The 20,622-nt window shown below is 44.3% G+C and overlaps 1 protein-coding gene, 1 long non-coding RNA gene and 1 other non-coding gene across 4 annotated transcripts in view; 1 reads left to right on the forward strand and 2 right to left on the reverse strand.

Annotated features, from left to right (window-relative positions):
* Nucleotides 1–20,622, forward strand: part of LOC132362601 (uncharacterized) — a 354,028-nt gene that overhangs the window by 232,250 nt on the left and 101,156 nt on the right. The gene's annotated exons all lie outside the window — the stretch shown is intronic.
* The window catches only part of FGF1 (fibroblast growth factor 1), a 103,256-nt gene that overhangs the window by 32,627 nt on the left and 50,007 nt on the right, over nucleotides 1–20,622 (reverse strand). The gene's annotated exons all lie outside the window — the stretch shown is intronic.
* Nucleotides 679–800, reverse strand: LOC132364206 (small nucleolar RNA SNORA36 family). The gene has a single exon (XR_009502753.1). It is a non-coding gene; the product is annotated as a small nucleolar RNA SNORA36 family (small nucleolar RNA).

The following is a 20,622-nucleotide window of genomic DNA, read 5'->3' on the forward strand; positions in this document are numbered from 1 at the left end:
CAGCCCTTGCCCCCTTAGTCTAGCCTTCTCTTACTGATGTGTCTCCAAAAATCTTTTTGAATCTGTTGTGCAAGTTACAGTCTCCAGAACCAGCCCAGCAAGGACATTCCTTTCTTGAAATCAGCAGACCTTCCAGCTCATAGAAAGAGAGTCTGTTTGCTGAGTCTTTTTTTTTTTTTTTTTCCTTCTCTCCTGACCTAGAAAATTTGGCTTCTCCAGACTCAGTCTTTTGAAGCATGTGTTTGTTATCTCTTTGGAAATACTGAGGGCTTGCCCTACCATATGTTTCCCAATGGCCTCCTGTGGACATACCCGTAAATAATAAAATGTGTCCATAAATAATAAAATAGTGACCTTTTCTCGAGCATTCACTGTGTACCAGGTACTGTCTTAAGTGCTTTACATACATTATTTTTCTTTTTTTAATTTAACAGCTTTACTGGGGTATAATTGCTTTACAATGTTGTGTTAGTTTCTGCTGTATAACAAAGTGAATCAGCTATATGTATACATATAGCCCCATATCCCCTCCCTCTTGCGGCTCCCTCCCACCCTCCCTATCCCACCCCTCTAGGTGGTCACAAAGCATCGAGCTGATCTCTCTGTGCTACATACCTTATTTTAATTAATCTCAAAGAAATTCTGTTAGGCAGGCACTGCTTTTTTTTCCTTCTTTGTTTTTATAGGCTGGGAGGTAAATGAATAGAATATTTTCTATGCAGTGATCTACCCTAGCCAGTTTGATGTCCCAGATTTTAATTAACAGAACAGGGGAGCTGCCCTGAGCTGAACTCAAGGTATTGCTTTTTTTATTCCGCATTTTGCAGTTGCGGACACCAAGGCTCAGAGAGCTGCAGATAATTTGTCTCAGGTCACACAGCTACATAAATATGAAAGCTGAGAGCTGAAGGGAGGCTTTTCTGACTCCATAGTCTGTGATTTGAATTGCCAAAGAAATGTGGGAGAGAGAAAAAAATGCCCCTTGGACTGAGTGTTCCTTAGCTTTTGTACTCGTTTTACTCCACCAGCCTCCATAGGTCACAAAGCCCCATGGCCTGGGTTCTGCAGGAGGTACTTCTTTTCCTTGAATGAAGGCTTTGCAAGTTTCTGCCTTGACACATGACTGTCATCTTCCACAGCGGTACAGTGACCCCCACCAGCACTTTCCTGATTGTCACTGTGATGCTTCCCCAAAATGACCCAGTGTTGGCCAAGTCCGTCTTGGCTTTTGTCACGGCAGGGTCATTTGCCTTTGCTTTTAAAGGGGCTGGGGTGAGGCCAGAGGCCACTGGGTAAACTGAGTAAAAGATCTTCCTTCTTGACTGGGTTGGAAAGGCCATGAAAAAGGGAAGTTCTCATAGACACGGCTTTTGGTTTCTGCTGTGTCTTTAACTACTTGCATGACCAGGCAAGTCATTTAATCTCTCTGATCCTCATCTGTAAAAGGAAGCTGTTATGAGGACCGATCCCATCATGGGGCCATGAGGAAGGAATAGAGTGAGGCCTGGGAAGGGCCTTGCAATGTAGTGAGTGCTTTGGAAATAGAAGGTATCATGAATATTATTAATAAGAGCCTATGTTTTAGCATGTTGATTATTTACATTTTTATAACACTTGGGGTTTCACAAAGCATTTTATATGAGTAAACAAGCATCTTGGGGTGTCTGTTTTATAGACTCTACGTTAAGTACTTGATAATCATTTCGTATTTGCTCTTTCTGCTGTTATACCGGATGGATGAACGGCTCTCCTTTTTCTTTAGCCAAGAGGACCGGGGCGCCCAGAGGCTGAACGGCTTATCAAAGCAAATCTGTGGCTTAGCCAAGAATAAAACCCTCAGTCCCAAGACATCAGTTTATCCTGCTGCCTCTCCATGGGGCAGCCTCGTTTCCAAGGGCCCCATGCTCACTCAAAACATTCAAAAATAAAAAATACAAAACTCCTATTTCTGCCAGAGAGAGATATCCAAGCATCTCTGGAAAAAGAGTTAGCAGTCCTGGCGTGCGGTTTTGTGTTGTAAGGTGCTTGGATACGAAAGAGGAACTGTAAACCCCATGGAACTCGTTTTACATGTCAGAGTCTATTCTGGATTTTGAAAGTGGGCCACGGAGGCCCCAGCTGTGCCCCAAGAGCTACATTCCTGCAGAGGCGTCCAGCGCCGTGCAGGAAGCGGGCGGGGGAGGGGGGCCCAGGATTCACAAAGGGACCCAGTGGGTGTCACAGCCGAAGGGCAGGAAGAAAAAAATCCCCCACCCCAGCGCCAGCCTTCCAGGGCCTAGTTTTTGCAGAGCCTGCATCAGGACATACAAAACTTGTTTCCTTCTGCATTATTTCTTTTTAAGGACTTTGGCTATTTTTAGAGGTTCCTTTCACTTGCCAATTCTCTTTGATCCCACATGAAAAGTCCAAAAGGGAACAGTCTTCAGTTTGCACTGTTTGCCCTGTTTCAGCACATCTGATAGCTCTCGGGTCCTGTGACCAGGTCACTGTCATTGGTATTCCACACACAGGTCCACACGCAGCTCGGCTATTGGCAGGAACCAGGTGGGCTTTATGGGAAGGAGATGGAGCAAGAGAGCATCACGAAGGCCCCGGGAAATGACTGGTGTTTGATAAGGGATGAAAGAGCTTGGAAGTGAGTTGAAATCTTCTATCCAAGAAGCTCAACTAAGAGAGAAATCTGCCCCTGGTATCTAGCGTCTCCAGGGATGTGCACATTGCAGTCAAGATGCCATTTATCAGAAAAATCACAATGATAGCCCGGGACCAATAATGAGGACAGTACACTCATACGTCAAACATGGCCTCGCGGGAGTTGTCTTTAGTTTTGGCAGGTAGCTGGAAGCATGGTTTGCCCTCCTCCCTTCCGCTCCTCATGGTTTCTCTCCTTGTTTCTTTCTTTTCTTCTAACTGACCTTTCAAAGCCATTAATATCCTCCACCATCCACTGCTCCTCTCTCATGTTTTAGAGATCAAAGCACCATTACGTTGGGTGGGGTGGTTTGAAAAATGGAGCACTTCTACATTACTGGCCTTTGAAAGCAGATTAGGCAACAAGAAGTAAGGAGAAACGTCAGAGAGACTTCTTACTTCTCTGGGCTGCCATCTTTTTGCACATAATTCCTCTTTCAAGGAGCCTGCATTCCTTGGCTCCTTGACATTGTCATGTTCAAGGGGCTCCTCTGGAATTCGATAAATCTAGACATTTAGGTGGGCCCATGGGGCAGCGCGGTCAGAAGGCAGAACACTTCCTAATGTTTTCATGATAATGTTTTCATGATATTGTATTCCTAAACCCTTGATGGTGTGAATAACTTTTCTATGGATTTGTTTATACAGAAAATAGATAAATAAACGGGTGTTGCTTTTCAAAACTGTTCTGCATAGGAGCAGGTCATCAGGTTGTCAAGTTTCACATTCTGTAGGGAGCTTGGTTGATCTGATTTGTAAAAATTCTTAACAGCATATTTGGCAGCACGACTGTTCGGAGCCTCCCTGTGTCTACTTATGTTGAGCCCACCCTGTCTAGGGGCGATCCCATCCCTTCCCTGTGTGTTTGACCCAAATGTGTTTATCGTGTAACACAGACCCAAATGTGTTTATTGTGTAACATTTATGATAATTTATGATTTTATTTATGTGTTTGCTTACTTGTTATTGTCTGTCTCACACACATTCTCTCTCTTTCTCTCTCTCTCTCTGTCTCTCTGTCTCTCTCTCTAATGGAAGCCTCAGGAGGGCCCAGATAAGGTTCCTTTGGCTCACTTGGTATTGTCAGCACCTAGATCTGTGCCTGATGCATAGTAATTGCTCAGTAAATATATGGGAATGAATGAATTCAAGAAATATATTCTGAGAAAAGCTGTTGGGAAAAGGTGTAAAAAAAACCCAACTTATCAGAAATATTCCCTGTGGAAGAAGGTGATATTTAAGGTTAGCTTCCTTGCTCTACCAATCCTTTTAAGCAAGATGAATAGCACTTTTTAGAGGATAGTGTTTGCCAGACTTGGAATCACTAGTTATTCCTATAGGACTTTGAAGAAACAATGGAAGGCCCATCACTTTTTCTTTCTCTTATTTTCCTTTCTATCTATTCATCCTTCCTTTCTTCCTATATTTATTAAATGCCTATCAAGTATATGCCAGACATGGTAAAACAGGGGTAATAATATACCTACCTTAGAATTGTTGTGAGAATTAAATGAGATAATTGTACTTAACAGTTTTTGGCAAAGTATCTAACATGTCAAGAGCCTGATAAATTTTAGCCATTAACACTACTATCAGAAATATTTATGAAGCAACTATTTTGCACCTTCTGTCTGAATCTCCAGAGCAAGGAGAAGGGATACTGTCTAAACCATCAGGGAGCTTGTGATGATTTATGTCATTAGTTTTCTTTCCATAATATCTACTTCAGAGCAGAGGGTTACATGGTGGCTTGTGTTACAGATGGGGACGGTCAGCTAGACAGGACAAGAATGAAGAAATGAACAAAATGTCAAACTTTACGAGACAGGATCAGTTACTGATTTTTTCCTTTTGCCTCAGCTTCCTTATATGGCTTAGCACAGCACTGTTACTGATCCTTTTTTTTTTAAAAAGAAATTTGATATTTTGTTCATCGTGGACTTTTCTGCATTAAATTTGATTTTTTTTAAAACCTTGCATTAAAATAGTATTTCTCTTGATTTCTGAGTAAATTTTGCACCTGAAGCAAGTGCCTCCCTCGTCCCACCCTGGTCCCAGCCCTGTTAGCTAGTCAACGTCTCTAGGCTCTCATGATCAAGCCCTTTGACTCTAGTTAAGGGCTATTGAATTTATGTTCTTATCATCCACTGTCAATACCCAGTCCAGTGCACCACCAGCTCCTGTCTTAGCTTCTAAAGTAGCCCCCTCTTTTGTTCTTGGCCCCCTCCAGTCATTTCTATACACAGAATCAGATCTTTTAAAACCTGTATCAGATGATCACTCCCTGGCTTAAAACCCTCTGTGGCTTTCTATTTCCATAAAGTAAAACCCAAACTCTTACCATGGCCGGAGACCCTATGACCTGGCCTGACCTCCCATTCCTCCCTCCCTTTGCCTGTTATGTTCCATCCACTCCTGTCTTCTCTTAGATCCTTGAGTCCACGGTGGTCTTTTCCACATGGCTGCCTTCGTACACATGGTTCTCTCTCCAGCAATGCCCTTCCCGACCTCTTTCCGCCTTGCAGATGGCAGCTGAAGTACCACCTCCTCAGAGGTCTTCCCTGACCTCCTGGTCTTAAGTTCTGTCCCCCTCTGCCTCTCTTATTCTCTTCTGTTTCCTCTTGTTCTTTCCCTTTTCAACACTTCCCATCATTTGTAATTTCATTGTATGTCCATCCACGTGTTTACTTGCTTGATGTCTTTCTCCCCCGACTCGCCTGTAAGCTTCTGGAGGACAGAGTCATGCTTATTCACCACCTTCTCCCCAGCCTCTAAACCATGCCTGGCACAGAGGAGTGGCTCAATCCTTTCTTGAGTAAATGAGGGAGGGAAGGGAATGAGTGAGTAAATCAATCTTCAGCTTGCAAAATCTTGACCTAAAGACTCTGCCACACACTAAGGAACGATGGGACACTTTTATGTCGCATTCTGCTCTCTTGTTGTCATGAACTTTGCTCTTCTAAAGCAAGTGTTTTTCCTCTGGATTATTTTTATAGAAAAAGAGAAGCAAATATAGAGATAATTATTGATTCTCACTCATCAAGTCCCTGTTCCCTATCACCAACATCCTCCTGAAAGCCTGCTGCAGAATTCCTGGGAACCACAGGAAATAAGTCCACTAACCACTTGAAATGCTCTTATAAAAATAGACCGGGCTTGACCTTCTTCCTGTGGAAGGGCCTCTTTCCTCAGGGCGAACATTACAGAGAAATTCTATCTGCTCCTAGGATCCTCCTTCATCCATCAGTCTTCCAGCAGGACTTAATCTGGACAAGCTTGGAATCCTGTTCTGAAGTTGTCTCCCATCTGCCTGGGTCACCATCTGAGCAAATTCCTCATTTATTATTTCCATGCTATTGTTTTTATATTGAAATAATAAGATAAACAGACAAAAATCAAAACCTGGGGGAGCTGTTGGGATATTCTGCTGTGCACTGATATTCCACTGGGGTGGTTTTACCCTCCCCAGAGGTTACCACCACTGTCCTTGGGCTTCAGTACAGGGCTGCACCTACATCACTCTGATCGTTATGCCCTTACCGAATTCCTTATTTTTAAATTTTGTTACTGAAGTGCAGTTTTACTTAAATTCAGTTTCCTTATTTAAAGGAAGCTTTATCTCTCTAGTATAATTGCAAAAACATCCCATAAATAGAAGGCAGTCATAAAGACAAATACAGTCAAAGGACAGCAGTCACTGGCTTCTGCTTAGGTGCTGTTTCCTGCCTGCTCAGCTCTTTTGGTTACACAGAGAGAACAACAGTTCTTCTAGGGGAGTTGAAAGCAAAATTGTACCAAGCTAAAGCCTCCTCCTTGAATAGTGAAAATGATGGAAGGAGACTTCACAGGGGGCACCCTTTCTCTCAGCAGTGGTCCTGAAAGGTGTCTTAGTACCACTCAGAACTTCTCCTGTATCAATAGGGGCACATGCCTCATACTTTGGGAAATGAAGGGTTAATACTTGGGCTTTACTGTTGTATCAGTTCAACAAATAAGCAGAGGATGCCAGTCAGTCCCCTTAGAAGTCCTGAAATATGAGGGAGTGATAGAAAAATTAGAAAATACAGATAAACAGCAATAAAAAGTTTTAAAAGATTGTCCATGATCCTATCAGCCAGAGATAATTTCTGTTAACATTTCCATTCATGGAGATGTAATAAGCATTTTACAAAGTGGAATCATATATGTGATTAGATGTGGGTTTAGGCCAGATGCGGTGTCCGTTCTTCACGGCTGCCCGGCCAGTAGCCTTGGTTACACAGGCCCAGTAGCCTTCTCTGAGAGGGATGGCAGCATCCAGCCAGCGCATGGTACCAGGAGATGAGCTAAAGTCGGATTGAAAAGTCTCACCACCAGATATACCCGGAAATATAATTTCCACAGGAGAAGGTGCTGCTGGGGGAATGTGGGCTCATTGGTCTTCAGGAGCAGATTGGGAAGTGAGGCACCTTGGTGTCACAGTAGGTGACACAGAATGCAAGGGAGCCAAAGGGACCTTGCTGCCTGACCTGCCGGCTGGGCGTTGAGGACTCTTGTTCTTGCTCTTTTCCATCCTGCTCTGACTCACCAGATGACTGGACAAATCATCTGTCCCTCGGCTCTATGTGTATGACTTCATGAAATGAATTTCCAAGTCATGCTGCTACTAACTTTATAAAATCTACAAGACGGTGTCATCTCTGGCAGGTCTGAGGGCAGGTCAGACAGCCTGGAGGGGACAAAGTGGACCAGCTGGCTCTCGAGGTGCCTCTTGGTCTTATGATTCTGTGGGGCTTGGTGACACCAGGGGAGGTGGCTGAGGTCACCTTCAGGGCACTTCACTTGTTCCCTCAGGAAATGGTTGTTAAGAGCCTACTATGTTGCTGGGCCCGCCCTCAGACAGCGAATGAAGTGGCAGAGTCCTGCCCCTGTGGACCTTACGTTGCAGTCACTTCCTGAGGGGTAACTGGTGACCCACACTGCCTCCAAGCTCTCCTCGTCTTGGTATTGAGTAAGAAAGCCCAAAGAGTTCCTGGCCTCGAATCCCTCAGTGGCCTCTAACAAGGGTAAATGTCTTTCGGTTCCAAGCTCGTTCTCACCTCTGGGCCTTTGAACTTGCTTCGCCTTGGCCTGCACCCCTCTTTGCCAACGTTCCCCACTGCCCGCTCTCACCCAGGGTGTTCCTACTTCTCCCTAAGAATTCCCCACAGGTGTTCCTCAGACAAGCCTTCCCTGACCGCTGGCCGCAGGTCCAGGCCCAGCCCCCCAGCGGGTGCCCTTGTCCCTCTGTATTTCACGGCAGCTGCTTACTGACAGTTCCTCCCCCTCGACTTTGCTCCATCACGGCAGAGCCCTCAATTTTGTTGCTCAGCTTTTTATCTCTAGTATCTTGCACCGACTGGCACATAATACATGCATAGTAGTGTTTGTTGAAAGAAAGGAGGGTGGAGGGCGGGGATGATGGTACGGGTGTGCTGTGTATTGTATCAGTTTTCCTGAAAAGTCACGTGCTACGCTTAGAAGTCCCCTCGTGAACCAAAGCCTGAGAAACTATACTGATTTGCCACTTGCCGTACTGAACCCAAATATGAGTATTTTCAATAGATGAAATCAATGTGAAATTCATCCTATATGTTTTCTAAAACCATTGATCCCACACCACAAAAACTAACAAACCAACCAGGGAGATGAAGAGACTGCAGGAGGAGATGAGGTTGAATCAGTCTATTATTATTCATTAATTCATTCAACTAAATGGTGTGATTTATTGGGCACTAAGGACACATAGGCAAACAAAACAAGCAAAGTCCCTGCATTCATTGTCTGTTTTTATTCCTGTGGGGGAGATATTAAGTTTTTATCCATTGCACCACTGACCTCCCTGCAATATTAAGTTTTAAAAAAGTGAACAGGGACTTCCCTGGTGGTGCAGTGGTTAATAAGAATCCGCCTGCCAGTGCAGGGGACACGGGTTCGAGCCCTGGTCCGGGAAGATCCCACATGCCGCTGAACAAATAAGCCCGTCCGCCACAACTACTGAGCCTGCGCTCTAGAGCCTGTGAGCCACAACTACTGAGCCCACGTGCTGCAACGACTGAAGCCCGCACGCCTAGAGCCCGTGCTCTGCAACAAGAGAAGACACCGCAATGAGAAGCCCGTGCACCGCAATGAAGAGTAGCCCCTGCTCGTTGCAACTAGAGAAAGCCCGTGCGCAGCAACGAAGACCCAACGCAGCCAAAAATAAATAGAAAAAAAAATGAAAAAAGAGAAGTGAACAGCTGAATGAGAACATCTTATTACAGTGCCAGTGTGTGTATCTCCCTATTGAAATGAGATAGCTGTGACTGGAGACGGAGAGGGTACCAGTAGATAAGAGAGTGGTCGGATGTCTCCGGGGAAGTGACGTTGAGCTGAGACCTTGGAGGGTGGGCAGGAGTTCAGTGGGTGGGCCCAGGGATGTGTGCACAGCTGCATGTGTCCTAATCTGTTTCACCAACTGGAGGGGACTGCATAATCCTCCTGGGTAAGGAGCTGGCACGTTTCAGGAAAGAAATGTTAGGATGCTAAACCTTCTTGCGGTAGTTAGCCCAGCATAGGCAAGGGACTCAAGATAACCCACCAACTGGGGGGCCACAGGAGTTCGTATAATCTTTCAAAGGACAGATGCATCTCTGGGGGCCAGTGCTGCCTCGTGACTGAACCTGTCCTGAGCCTCACTAAGCTGAAATTCATTGTTTCCTCCTGCAGCATCCTGCAGCTTGTTGGCTGGAGCTGTTTGTGGCAGTTACTACATTCTACCCTGCAATTATAGTTATTTGCATCCTCCGGTTGGCCTCCCTAGTGAATTTTCACCTCCTCGAGGGTGGGGACTGGATCTTACACACTCCCTTCCCCCATAGACACACACTCTTGGCTTGTACCTAATAGATGCTTGGTGCATATTTGTTGGCATTTATTAAACGGAATAACTAAAATTTGTGTCTAATGCTTTGGAAACGTACCTATTTTAAAGAGAGTTTGATTTGGGGGATGGGAATGATCATTTTGGAGCATGGAACTCTTGTGGGAGACACACCTGGATGGTTCTAGTGGAGACTGTTGAATGCCTCAAGGCTTTGCAGGGGGAGGGAGGGGTGCCAGGATAAGAAAAGAAAGCTGTGGGGAGCACAAAAAAGGGCTGGGGGCCAATGAGGAATAACTGGCTGTTTTGCTGTTTTGATCTTGATGGTGGTAAAAAGCCATTGAAAATCATCTTGCATTGCTTCGTCCAACACTGTGCCACGCCTGTCTGTGTTTGCTCTGAGATTGTGCCGCCTGATTGGCTAGCTGGTTGATTTGGGGTTTGATTGGGGTTTCATGTCTTCTTGTGCTCTCTTTGTCATTTCTTTTTTTGAGGGGGTTTATTTTCTATATATACAGAATGTATGGTCCAGAATAATCTAGATATACACAGCTACAATGTATTTTTGTTATAATTAGTATTTTTGAAGTTGAATCAGTGTTCAATCTGGAATTCATGTCAAATGGAAACTTAGTATCACTACTGAAAATATAAAACCAGTATCACTTGCCACAGGAGGTCATTATAAGAGTAAATATGATCAAAATAATCCACATTATGAAATTTTAAAGATCAAAATATATAACTAAATCTAATGTATTTGTACTGTCTTATTAAGTATTTCATAGATATCATCTCATGATTTCGTATAGGAGCTGAAGTAGCATAAACATTGTTATTCTTGTTTTCACAGAGGAAAAATCTGAGATTTTGAGAAATTAAGTGGCTCCCAGAGTCAGGAGGTGTTTTAATTTGAATTAGTGTTTAGTTTTTTGTTTTGTTTGCAAATGAGATATTGGAGCTGAAAGGTAGAATAGAGGCGGGCCTGGAGACGATTAACTTTTAAAATGGATACTAAAGTATTGTTTAACTGTTTACTTTTGTAACTAAAAATAAAATCTAATGAAGCATGGGAAAACAAAGCAAAAAAGCAAGAGTAGAAAAGAGCTCTGTATTAGGAGGGGTGAGGTAGAGCATCCACTGTTGTCAGGGGAGCCAGCTGACCCTTGGCCTGCTGGGCCACCACGTGGATGTCCTTGGCAGTGACATTGCCTCAGTTCAGGATGAGGAATGGTGGTCCAGGAAGAATAGGGAAGGAACCAGGTGCTTTGCTTCCCTCTTGGCTGTTACTTATTAACTAAACTCCAGTCCATTTTCTTTGTCCCCTTGGACTGGTGGCAAAGTCTGATGGAGGCCTGAGGGGATAGTTCTGTGGGGCCTTTTCAGGGTCAGAAAACTCACATGCAGGCAGCTTTGTTTACATCAGCAAATCCAGCTGCATCGTGCAAGCACTTGACCGGCCAACGACTCCTAACACAAAACAGATGCCTGAGCTGCGCAGAGGGAGCGTGCAGGGCTCCTCAACTGGTAGGACTTTGTCTTGATGAATTGGGAAAAGGACAGGAGACGGGTGGCACTGGGTGTGCCAGGAGTCGACAACAGCAGCGACCGAATAGACCTGGCTTTCTGCTGGCTTGAGCCACGTGGGCTCCGGAAGGAGATGCTCAGCGGGGGCTGTGAAGGCCAAACCGCATTCCTGCCTGAGAAGGCCACATCGCTGTGTGTGCTGGACTGTGGAGGTTTGAACTGCCTGTGACCAGGATGTGGGAAGGGATGGGGTCCCCTAGGCCAGAGGAGGGGAAGTGGGATCAGAACCAGGATTCCATTTGGTGCTCAGTTCTTCAGTTCTAAAAGCTACTCTTCTACTTTTCTATCCACATAGCGTTGTTCAGTGTCATCCGTATGGTAGATTGTGCAATAAATCTCTCCTAATGAATAAATGATTACCTGATTAGGTTAATCATGACGTTAAATGTTTTTCAGGTAATGCTTAGAAATATTAATAAATAATGAAAAACCAAATCCTTCTGAAAGGACCAGGCACACACACTAGATCCAGCGTACCCCGGGAGGCCCCCATGTCTTCTGCCCACTCATTTGAACAAAGGACCTTGCATTCCATATCATGTTCTACTCTGTCTACTGATACTCGTTTAGTAGATTTGCCAGTTTGAATACTCCAATACAATTTTCCCTTGAGGAAAAAGGTGAAATCAAGGCAATAACAATTATTTAAGATATTAAGAACTATGATTTTAAAACACAATACCTATATATATGCATTGGAGAGAGAGGCTACAGATTACACACACACACACACACACACACACACACATACATACATACATATATACATACACACACAGAGACCCCAAAGTGTGACCATAGCCATTATTAGGTGGCAAGGTTACAGGTGATTTTTGTTTTCTTTTCCATAGTTCCCCAATTTTTTTACAAGTAGCATGTATTATTTGTATAGAGACATTTTTATTTTAAAAATTCATTAAAGATACTATATATACCTCTTGCTGCAATCTAGAGGTTAACACCCTGAGTTACTGGTAAAAGTACCTCACTAAAGTATAAAATTTGAAAATTTCTCAGTAGGGAGCAATAACTGACCTTAAGATTCAAAATGGTACCCATGACAGAGGTAATAGCTAAGGAATGAGGCTTCCAGTCTCTTAGCATAGAAACGAAAAATGTTTTCTTCTATGACCACTTTTCTTCATCTGATGCTCACTTCTTTGTGTCTTCTGTCAACAGACCCTCAGTTTAGTAAAGTAAATCTACATTTGCATCCCAGCTCCACAATTTGCTAACAATGGGACCTCGGCCAAGCCATTTATAATCTTTGTGCCTCCGTCTGTTGGCTTGCAAACTAATAGGCTTATAATGAGGATTAGATGAAATAATGCATGTAAGCGCATGATAGCACAAGCAGTAAAGGCCGGTTATTATCATTATCCCATTGGCTGGTCCAAACCATCTTTTCTAACTATTTTGCAGAGAATATTTTTCTGATTTAGCTGGGCTCTGTAATCTCAAGCATGTACTCAGAACTGTGACCTTCCAGAATGGCCCCAGGAACACCAAAAAAGAAAAAAAAAAAAAAAAAGAGGAAAGCTGAAAACATAGTTCCTACTTACCTGCTGGCAATAGGCTTTTTTCCCCACAGAGCCTCGAAGTCTTTGGTTGAGCAGCAAACTTCACTCATTAAGGAAGTGCCTGAGAGCTTGGCTGTGGCCCCAGTGCCTGCTCACCTCAGTTAAGTCAGTGCTTCTTTAAGCTGTTCCTTTTGGTTTTTCTGACTCAGTATCTTAGGTCATTCTGAGACAGCCACTGCTCCCCATCTTCCCCACTTCTACCTGTTGTCCTGGACATTTGTCATCCTTTTTGACTGCCCAGCATCTAAAGCCCCGTCCTGTATTTGAGGGATACCCCCCCAGACACACACACAGGTCTTGGTCTGGCTGGACCCTTCTTGCAGTGTGATTCAGGCCTACCACACCTTCCCAGTGATTCTGTGGGCAACCCCAGCTTCTCCAAATTCTCTTTCTGTTTATTATCAGTCAAAGTCATTTCTGGTTGCTTACAGTTAAGGAACTTAGCCAGCTCTTGCTTGTCCTATGTTGACATAAATTCTTCAGCTGTTAGTTCCCCAAACTCTCTGAGCTTCCCATGGCATATTATTTATTACATTCTCCTGGTTATGACATTTTATTGGAATCACCTGCTTATTCTTCCCTAGACTTAGCTCCCTGAAGACAAGAACTAAAGCCATGTAGATCACTGCAGTAGCTCTATCATGGAACACAGTGCCTGGCACATAGTAGGCCCTCCACAAATGCCAAATGAATAAACAAGCAACCACCCAGGAGGGGACCAGAACAACCACAGTAGTTCCTCTTGGAGAACCAGTTAACTTGCCAACTTTCTGATAACCTGGCACCATTCCTAGCCTGATTCCAGGAGAAACCAGATTTCCTTTAGGGTTTGGCAAGGAAGAGGATATTCCAGCAGCATCCTGAGTGGGAGGGTGAGATGTTGGCTACATCCTAGTGGGTGAGTAATCCCCCAGGCAGCGCTTAGCTTTCAACCCTGGCTTATAACACGGTCATCTCCTGAAGCTCCCAGCTTAAAATGGAAAGTGGCGTTACTCATGGTGAAGAGCAGACAATAAAAAAACATTGAGGTGGGGCCTGACACAATAGAGTGAGTATTCCCTGATGATGGATGAGAGATCTCTGCTCCGAGGGCTCACGGACCTGACAGACAGCTCAGTCATGGCAGGGCTTTTGAAGTACACCTCCAAATTAGCTCATCACCCAGCACCTCACTCTTTGGGATGTTGGAAGACATTGCGTTTCTTAGCCTACACCAGGCATGGCAAGAGGAAATACCCCTGAATCAATATCAGAAGGTGATAGAGAGCAGTGGTTATGAATTGAGGCTTTGACGCCCAACAGAACTGGGCCTGAATCCTAGCTCTTCTAGTTGCTAGCTCTGTGACCCCAAGTGAATTTCTTAACCTCTCTGATTTTTACATCCCTCATCTGTAAAATGGGTTAAATGGTAGTACCTACTACAAGGTCATGAGAAAAGTAAGTCAGACAGTCTGTATAAAACCCTTATCACAGTGCCTGGCTTGTAACCAACACTCAGTAGGTGATGGCTGCTGGCGTTGAGAATGTTGTTCTTTTACCATCTTCCTCCAGCAGCTCCGTTACTTCCCCATCCTTTATGTTTTTATTCTCTTTTCTTCTCACTCAACCTCCATACCCTTGCTCCTTCAGGAGTCCTCCTTTACCTCTCACACCCTTCTGAGCTGAGGCCACTGCCCAGCCTCCCTCCGTGGTCACTCCTCTCCATTTCTAGCTCGTCTTTCTCTCACTTTCTCAGTGTCTGTCAGCTTGTGTGCCAAGATCCAGTGTCTGACCTGTTATGGTCTCTTCCCCACTTCAGAATCCATGACCTGGCACACGGTGAAGCAAAAGGCACTGGAATAAATCAATCTGACTTTAGTGACACCTCATGGACAGATTGGGCCTAAGGTCATAAAATGGTCAGGGCTCAACACCCGTTTCCAGTGCCCCAGCATGATGAACCTGTACTCACAGAAAGCAGAGTGGACCAAAGTCCAGTCTTATCACAGCTGGGCATGGAGCAGCAGTGGTGATGATTACAAATGCAATATTTTTCTTAGGAAAGACCGTACCACCAGCTTTTCTAATAATAGGCTTCTTTAGCGAGTTCATAAATTAGATTCAGGTATTTTTAAGGAGTACACTCTTGGCCTAAGCAGGTTACATGCATTACTATTGAGACATAAACAATGATGTACATGTGCCGAGACTCTTAGCATTGTACCTAGGTAGTTCTATACCAATGATCTGGGGAGTCAGCAAACATCAGTTCCTTCAGGGTTAAGAAAACCTCCCACCTTTGATCTCCGATGACTAGATGAACCACAGGCTGTCATCCCAGGATGTGTCCTAATCATTCATTTATTCAACACGGTTAATGAATAGTCTTTTATGTGCTGGGCACATTTCTGGATGTCACGGCAGATAGGGTAAAAGAGTAGGATGCAAGCCCCGCCCTCCAGGAACTTACACCCAGCATGGGAGGTAAATACACACCAATTGGGGGGAGAAAGTGACGAATGCTACAAATGAGCTATCACGTTTTAATGAGAGTTCCCGGGAGGCATAAATCACACGAATGACAGAGATATTAGGAAGGAGATATATATATATTCTTTTTCAGATTCTTTTCCATTATAGGTTATTACAGGATATTGTATATAGTTCCCTGTGCTGTACAGTAGGACCTTGCTGTTTGTGTGTTTTCTGTATAGTAGTGTGTATCTGTTAATCCCAAACTCCTAATTTATCCCTCCCTCCCCCACCCCCCGCCTTTCCCCCTTTGATAACCATAGGTTTGTTTTCTATGTCTGTGTCTTGGAAACAGTACACTTTGAATTAAAGATGGCTCATATATAATGAGTTCATGGGGAAGGGGTAAGGCTGGAAAGGTAATTTATAGCCAGATCTTATAATCCACTTCCTGCTCAACATCTCTACTTGGATGTCCAATAATTATCTTAAACTTAAGATGGTCTAGACAGAGCTGTTAGTTCTCCCCACCCAATCCCCCAGCTTTTTTTTCTCAGGTATTTAAAAATCTTCCTAAGTGTCCCTAAAAAGGAGCAGTCATTGTTTCTCTGTCCTTCACCTAGCCCCATTCAGTTCATCAGCAAGCTCTATCTCCAAAATATATCCTCAGTCCAGCCTCTTCTGTCTTCTCCACTATGTTCCAATCCACCATCATTTCTTACCTGCTTCCTTGTTTCATTTCTTGCCCTCATATAGCAGCTTGCTTAAGTCAGATCATATCCCCTTGCTTGCTGAAAACCTCCTAGCATCAGCTTCCCGTTGCTCTATCCATGGGAAGACCGTGTCCTCCAGGCTCATGATGAGGCCCCAGCCTCTTCCCAGCCTCACCCTCTCCTCTCCTCCCTTGCTTGTCCTGCTCCATTCACAGGACTGGCTTTTCTTGTCTTCCTTGAGCTCACCAAGCATGGACCTGCCATAGCATCTTTGCAGTTACTGATCCCTCTATCTGAAACACTGTTCCCTCAGCCTGAAGTTCTCCTCTTGCCTTAGACCTTTGCTTGTCCGCCTTCTCATGGCTCGTATCTCAGCTTGGATGTCACCTCTGCAGATCACCCCTGACCATCCTAACTAAAGTAGCCCCTTCTCAGTTTTTCTCTACCTCAGAACTCCATTTTTTCCTTTATAGCACTTATCCGAAATGTTCTCCAGTATTTATTTTTCTCTTTTATCACCATCACTTCTACTAACTTGTAAGCTCCATAAGACTTTGTCTTATTTACCACTGTCTCTTTAGTCCTTAGCACAGTCCCAAGCACGTGCTCAGTAGTCATTTACAAATGCAGATGCCTACGCCAGACACCCAGAAATTCTGATTCATTTGTCTGGGTTGGGGCCAGGCAAAAGAGGAGTTAATTTGAGTTTTTTTACTGTACGCATAGTTTTAACTGTGTTATACCTAGTACAGTTCCCAGGTGGTTCTGATTTTTAGACAGAGTTAAGAACCCCTGACCTAGAGAATGGAAATCTCTGTAGCATCTTGCTACTCCAAATGGGATCCTTGGATCAGTACCACCCAGGTACTTGTTAGAAATGCAGATTGTCAGGCTTTACCCCAGCCTTAGAGAATCAGAATCTGCAGTTTAACAAGATGCCCCAGCTGACTTGTATGCATATTAAATTTGAGAAGCACCCACCTAGCAGAAATACATAATTCCTGAGGAGTAAGTGCTTTGAATTTGGGAGGTTGAATTTGCTCTATCTGCAGGACAGTGAGGTGGGTGTATCCCTCAGACAGTTGGAAATGTGGTTCTGAGGTCATGGAAAGCGAACCCAAAAGGAAGTAAGCATCCTCACTAAAATGCTTTTTGAGGGTCAGAGTGTGGGGTGTGGTGAGGTCATGAGTGGAGAGAAGAGAAGACGAAAGCATTGGTGGACCGTGGGGACAGCCCTAGTATGGGTGGGAGAGAAGGGGAGCCGAGATGAGGAAGTGGGGAAAGAAAGAGACGGGTGGAGAATGATGGCGCAAGTCAGGGCAGGAGGTGAGGTCAGGAATGGGGTGACCCAAAGCATCAGATTCTGCAGAAAAATCAAGAGACATAGAGACCAAGAAGTGGCCATGAGTTCTTTCCTCACAGACGGATGGATGGAGGAACCAAGTGAGGGGAGGAGAGGCTTGAGTCAATGGTGAGTGGTTGGAAGCAGTGAGTCCACACCACCCACCCAGGAAGGACTGTGGTCACGCCAAGAGAATTGTGCCTTGAAGGAGCAGGAATGGAGAGAAGCTTTTCTCAAATGAGAAACCTGGGAATGTTTGTCAAGAAGAAACATTCAGGGAAAGGGATTGAATAGATTGGAGATTAAAAGATTAAAAAAACGATTAAAGATTAAAAGAGAATTTAATTGATGGGACTGGGTCCTGGAGGGGGTAGGAGAGAATCACATTAGACTCGTATGCTTGTTAACACATAGACTGACCTAAACGGGTACAAAATAAACATCCAGCTGCCTTCAGGGAAGGAAACTGGGTGACTAGGGAGGCAAGGTAGCTTTCTTTTTTATTTAAGAAAAACAAACAAACAAAAATAATTTAAAAAACACCTGTGTGTGCTCTACCCAGATTTAACAAATGTTAACATTTTCTGAAATTTACTTTAGTTTTTTTTTTTGTATATGAAGGAAATAATTGCAGGAGACTGTAGTTACTAGTTCAAAAATAAAAGATAATTTTTGATACCCACTGGAAAAAGAAAGAAACCATTAGAGAGAACGTTGAAGTTCCTCGTTTCCCTTTTTCTGAATATTTTTGTCCTCCCTCCTCTGAGGCAGCCACTATTATGGATTGTGTGTGTGTGTGTGTGTGTGCGTGTGTCAGAGAGAGAGAGAGTCTAATGCCCGTCAACGGTGCACTTTGTATAGTTCTACGATTTGCGTTTAGTCACGCAACATTATATCTGAGATCTATCCATTTTGATACCTTTTATCTGTAATGTTTAACAACAAATATCATATAAGTAAATTTTAGAAATAAGTTCTGATCTTACAGGTAGCCTTTACTGTATTTGCATATATTCTCCAGGGGTGGCCATTTACGTTACTTTTAGTTTTCCACCGTTATCCAAATTCCTGCCATGAACACCCTTGCACATGGAGAGATGTACTTATAACCATCTACTCTTTTAAGCTTTCTAAATTTTTTTAACCACATGCATTTTTAAGTAGTGTTTCAAATAAGAAAAATTGATTTTCTTAAAAAATTTCTCACTGTGATCCAGAGGGCACCCAAATCAGAATTACATGGGCCTTTTGTTATAAAATGCAAATTCCTGGGTCCCACATCAGACCTACTGGATCCAAATTATAATGAACCTCCCCAAGTGATTCTTAGGCGTCCTCTAGTTTGGGAAGCACCGAGTAGACACCTCGTTCTTCTTAGAGGAGATGGGGGTGGGGGAGGGCAGGGGCAGATAGATGGTGGAGGAAGGGTGTGCCTGGGGAGGGATGGAGAATAACATTGATCAACAGCTCCCCTGTGCCAGGCTATGTGCTAGGGCTTGACATTTAAAGTAGGAGGGAGAGGGGATCCATGGGGATTTATCAAGATGAAATGTGCAAAAGGTTCAAGAGGCCAGGAAATGTGAGTATGGCAGTTAAATACAGTCTGTGGAGTCCACTACTTACTTAGTGGCTGTGTGCCCTTGGGAAGTCACCTAACCTCTATGAGCTTGAGCTGCTCCATCTGCAAAGTGACAGTAGTAATACTACACACCTAAAAGGAGAAGATCAAATGACGTAAGGCACATAACCTGCTCAGAACTTGACACTTCTTACATGGCTAATAAATGATGACAGTGGTGGCAAGAAGGATGCTTTAGACTGTGATTGTTCAATCCCCTTTATAGTCAATACATGTATTTTATAGTTTGGCTCGTAACCTCATTATTTGAAACTCTAATGGTGGTTGATAGTAGCTGGGTATTGCTTTAATATCTCATTATGGACAGAGAAATTAAATATATAGCCCTCCGTCACTTTGTTATTTTCATGGAAGGATATGATCAACACCTATAATCGGCTACAAGGTGCAGGTTCTAGAAATGTGTTACAGTGGAGAATGGGGAGTTCTTGTGTTGTTGGAGGTGAGGGCCTGAGTCGGAGGGGAAACATTTCAAACTGTAAGTATCGATATATCGCTCACACACACACTCATTCCAGCATGCAAACACCCAAATTATCCCCCCAGGAGCTGAGTGTGTGTTAACAAGGGGAGGTGGTAACACAGCCGCATCCATGCCTCCATCCCGTGAACCTTTCGGGCAGGGCCACTGGCCCAGAGAGGCGAGCGTCGGGGATCCCCCCTGTAGACCAAGGAACACATAGAGATAACATAGAGGTGCCCGCTGTCCTTCCTCCTGAGCCTCAGCCTGCTTCTTTCCTGTGCCCTGCTTCAGCCCAGAGGAGCGCGAATCTACCACCACAGCCGAGGAGAGCGGGCGAGACCCCCGGCCTCCCGAGAGCTGTGTCACTTAACCTTTTTTTCTTTTAATTAATAGACTTTTTTTTTTTTAGAGCAGTTTTAGGTTCACAGCAAAATTAAGAGGAAGGTGCAGAGATGTCCCATGTGTCCCCTCCAGCACACAAGCAAGCCTCCTCCACTGTCAGCATCCCCACCGGACAGCTACATCTGTTACAATTGATTGACCTACCCTGACATATTAGAGTCGCCCCAAACCCATAGTCTGCATTAGAAGTCGCTCTCGGTAGTGCGCACTCTGTGAGTTGGGACAAATGTATAATGACGTGTATCCACCATCGTAGTATCAGGATAATTTCACGCTCCTAAAAATTCTCTGTGCTCCACCTGTGCATCCCTACCTTCCTCCCCCTGAAACCTGGGCAACCACTGATCTTTTTACTGCCTCCGTAGTTTTGCCTTTTCCAGAATGTCGTGTAGTTGGAATCATACAGGATGTAGCCTTTTTTCACATTGGCTTCTTTCTTAGTAATATGCATTAAGGTTCCTCCATGTCTTTTCATGGCTGGATGGCTTGTTTCCTTTTAGCTCTGAATGATGCTCCGTCGTGTGGACACACAACCCTTTTTCAGCCTCACTTTCCTGGGCTGTCATAAGGGGTAATGGGTAGCATAGACCAAGGGAGTTCATAATGATGATAAGCGTGAAGGTTTAAGTGCTCAGTTCCAGGCTCTCTGCGCTACCTCATCTAGTCCTTCCTGAACCCTATAACATAGGTATCATGAACACTCCCGTTTTACAGATGAAGAAACTAAAGCCCAGGGAGGTTAAGTCACTGCTCAAGGCCACAGAGCCAGGAAAGCATTGGTCTGTTACTCGAACCCAGACATTCTGACTTCAGGTGTTAGTGTTGGTGCTGTAACCTCCCTGGAAAGTTCTTAACAGTGTTTGACACGTAGTGA

This window comes from Balaenoptera ricei, chromosome 3 (genome assembly GCF_028023285.1).
Source record: "Balaenoptera ricei isolate mBalRic1 chromosome 3, mBalRic1.hap2, whole genome shotgun sequence".
In the NCBI taxonomy this organism is placed as follows: domain Eukaryota; kingdom Metazoa; phylum Chordata; class Mammalia; order Artiodactyla; family Balaenopteridae; genus Balaenoptera; species Balaenoptera ricei.